Below are 4164 nucleotides of genomic sequence, written 5' to 3'. Positions count from 1 at the left end.
AATCAATTGTTTGGTTGTCACTGAATCTAAATAAGCAGGAAATTTAAGAGGCTTGAAAAATCAATTGAAACCTATAAGAAAAACGGTGTTGGGTTTAGGGTTCATCTCTAGGGTTCATAATCTATGACATAGGAAATTCAGGTAAGGATTTTCTATGATTCTGAAACTAGGATAGACACTTATAAGATTAGCCAACTTTCGTCACCCTAATCATATAATCACTTAAACTCAGGAATTAACTCTCGCTCTCATGCCTTAATAGGATCATGCATTTCAGATCGGAATCCATCTAAGCTTATGTAACCTCCGTAGGTAGCTTTTGTCTCTTACGACGGAGACGTCCATAGCTGAATAGCTGATCTATTTTGAAAGTGTTGGTGAGGTGCATCAAAATCAGCAATAAGTCTATTGCGGAGTTGTCTTCTCGCAGGATTGCCAAGTTGTATAGGTAGATTTCCTCCTATTCCGTTAGGTGGTACAATGTTTTCACCATCCCTTAGCTCTTTGGGATCGACCTGGTCTTGTCTCCTTTGGTTATCAGCATCATGTCTAGGGAGTTGATTTCCGTCTCCATCGACTTGTGGCTGGTCATCTGCTTCATGGACAGCCTCTCGGTCATATTCGTGAATGGAATCACAATCATCATCATCTCCGTAGTGACCATCTTGATCACGGTTTAACGGATTTTCCCGATAGGGATTTGGATCGGCCATCTTGAGCGTACTTCGTCTCAGTCTCCGAAGTTCTTTTCGTGTGTGTCGATCTCATCTAGGGGTGGTACAATGTTGGCAGGATTTCTCCTAGTTGTCATGCTGCTGAGAGCAAGGCAAAGATAAAAATAGAAGTTGGAAAAGCTCCAGAAAATCTTGTGGTCTAGAATTGAAATTAGATTAAGAAATCAAATCAACAGCAGACAAATCCCCGTCAACGGGTCAAAAACTTGATGTGGGTGCAGTGGGCAAATACAAGTTTTACCCAAAAAAATGCAAGTGCACAGCAAACACAGTAGTATTTAGAGATCGAATCCACAAGGATTTGTCTGTTGAGAACTCCTAACCGATGCTAAAATCAATTGTTTGGTTGTCACTGAATCTAAATAAGCAGGAAATTTAAGAGGCTTGAAAAATCAATTGAAACCTATAAGAAAAACGGTGTTGGGTTTAGGGTTCATCTCTAGGGTTCATAATCTATGACATAGGAAATTCAGGTAAGGATTTTCTATGATTCTGAAACTAGGATAGACACTTATAAGATTAGCCAACTTTCGTCACCCTAATCATATAATCACTTAAACTCAGGAATTAACTCTCGCTCTCATGCCTTAATAAGATCATGCATTTCAGATCGGAATCCATCTAAGCTTACGTAACCTCCGTAGGTAGCTTTCGTCTCTTACGACGGGGACGTCCATAGCTGAATAGCTGATCTATTTTGAAAGTGTTGGTGAGGTGCATCAAAATCAGCAATAAGTCTATTGCAGGGTTGTCTTCTCGCAGGATTGACAAGTTGTATAGGTCGATTACCTCCTATTCCATTAGGTGGAACAATGTTTTAATCATGCCTTAGCTCTTCGGGATTGACCTGGTCTTGTCTCCTTTGGTTATCAGCAGCACGTCTAGGGAGTTGATTTCCTTCTCCATCGACTTGTGACTGGTCATCTGCTTCATGGACAGCCTCTCGGTCATATTCGTGAATGGAATCACAATCATCATCATCTCTGTAGTGACCATCTTGATCACGGTTTAACGGATTTTCCCGATGGGCATTTGGATTGGCCATCTTGAGCGTTCTTCGTCTGAGTCTCCGAAGTTCTTTTCGTGTGTGTCGATCTCATCTAGGGGTGGTACAATGTTGGCAGGATTTCTCCTAGTTGTCATGCTGCTGAGAGCAAAGCAAAGATAAAAATAGAAGTTGGAAAAGCTCCAGCAAATCTTGTGGTCTAGAATTGAAATTAGATTAAGAAATCAAATCAACAGCAGACAAATCCCCGACAACGGGTCAAAAACTTGATGTGGGTGCAGTGGGCAAATACAAGTTTTACCCAAAAAACTGCAAGTGCACAGCAAACGCAGTAGTACTTAGGGATCGAGTCCACAAGGATTTGTCTGTTGAGGACTCCTAACTGATGCTAAAATCAATTGTTTGGTTGTCACTGAATCTAACTAAGAACGAAATTAAAGAGGCTTGAAAAATCAATTGAAAACTATAAGAAAAACAGTGTTGGGTTTAGGGTTCATCTCTAGGGTTCATAATCTATGACATAGGAAATTCAGGTAAGGATTTTCTATGATTCTGAAACTAGGATAGACACTTATAAGATTAGCCAACTTTCGTCACCCTAATCATATAATCATTTAAACTCAGGGAATTAACTCTTGTTCTCATGCCGGAATAAGATCATGCATTTCAGATCGGAATTCATCTTAGCTTACGTAACCTCCGTAGGTAGCTTTCGTCGTAAGAGACGGGACATCCATAGCTGAATAGCTGATATATTTTAAAAGTATTGGTGAGGTGCATCAAAATAAGCAATAAGTCTATTGCGGGGTTGTCTTCTCGCAGGATTGACAAGTTGTATAGGTCGATTTCCTCCTATTCCATGAGGTGGAACAATGTTTTCATCATCCCTTAGCTCTTTGGGATCGACCTGGTCTTGTCTCCTTTGGTTATCAGCAGCAAGTCTAGGGAGTTAATTTTCCTCTCCATCGAGTTGTGGCTGGTCATCTGCTTCATGGACAGCGTCTCGGTCATCTTCGTGAATGGAATCACAATCATCATCATCTCCGTAGTGATCATCTTGATCACAGTTTAAAGGATTTTCCCGATGGGCATTTGGATCGGCCATCTTGAGCATTCTTCATCTGAGTCTCCGAAGTTCTCTTTCGTGTGTGTCGATCTCATCTACGGGTGGTACAATGTTGGAAGGATTTCTCCTAGTTGTCATGCAGCTGAGAGCAAAGCAAAGATAAAAAGAGAAGTTGGAAAAGCTCCAGTAGAACTTGAAAATCTTGTGGTCTAGAATTGAAATTAGATTAAGAAATCAAATCAACAGCAGACAAATCCCCGGCAACGGGGTCAAAAACTTGATGTGGGTGCAGTGGGCAACTACAAGTTTTATCCAAAAAAATGCAAGTGCACAGCAAACGCAGTACTACTTAAAGATGGAATCCACAAGGATTTGTCTGTTGAGAACTCCTAACTGATGCTAAAATCAATTGTTTGGTTGTCACTGAATCTAAAAAAGCAGGAAATTAAAGAGGCTTGAAAAATCAATTGAAAACTATAAGAAAAACGGTGTTGGGTTTAGGGTTCATCTCTAGGGTTCATAATCTATGACATAGGAAATTCAGGTAAGGATTTTCTATGATTCTGAAACTAGGATAGAAACTTATAAGATTAGCCAACTTTCGTCACCCTAATCATATAATCACTAAAACTCAGGAATTAACTCTCGCTCTCATGCCTTAATAAGATCATGCATTTCAGATTGGAATCCATCTAAGCTTACGTAACCTCTGTAGGTAGCTTTCGTCTCTTACGACGGGGACGTCCATAGCTGAATAGCTGATCTATTTTGAAAGTGTTGGTGAGGTGCATCAAAATCAGCAATAAGTCTATTGCGGAGTTGTCTTCTCGCAGGATTGCCAAGTTGTATAGGTAGATTTCCTCCTATTCCATTAGGTGGAACAATGTTTTCACCATCCCTTAGCTCTTTGGGATCGACCTGGTCTTGTCTCCTTTGGTTATCAGCAGCACGTCTAGGGAGTTGATTTCCCTCTCCATCGACTTGTGGCTGGTCATCTGCTTCATGGACAGCCTCTCGGTCATCTTCGTGAATGGAATCACGATCATCATCATCTCCGTAGTGACCATCTTGATCACGGTTTAAAGGATTTTCTCGATGGGCATTTGGATCGGCCATCTTGAGCATTCTTCGTCTGAGTCTCCGAAGTTCTCTTTCGTGTGTGTCGATCTCATCTAGAGGTGGTACAATGTTGGCAGGATTTCTCCTAGTTGTCATGCAGCTGAGAGCAAAGCAAAGATAAAAAGAGAAGTTGGAAAAGCTCCAGCAGAACTTGAAAATCTTGTGGTCTAGAATTGAAATTAGATTAAGAAATCAAATCAACAGCAGACAAATCCCCGGCAACGGGGTCAAAAACTTGA

This window comes from Eutrema salsugineum, unplaced genomic scaffold, assembly GCF_000478725.1.
Source record: "Eutrema salsugineum unplaced genomic scaffold, Eutsalg1_0 scaffold_25, whole genome shotgun sequence".
NCBI lineage: Eukaryota > Viridiplantae > Streptophyta > Magnoliopsida > Brassicales > Brassicaceae > Eutrema > Eutrema salsugineum.
This window is presented reverse-complemented; position numbering follows the sequence as displayed.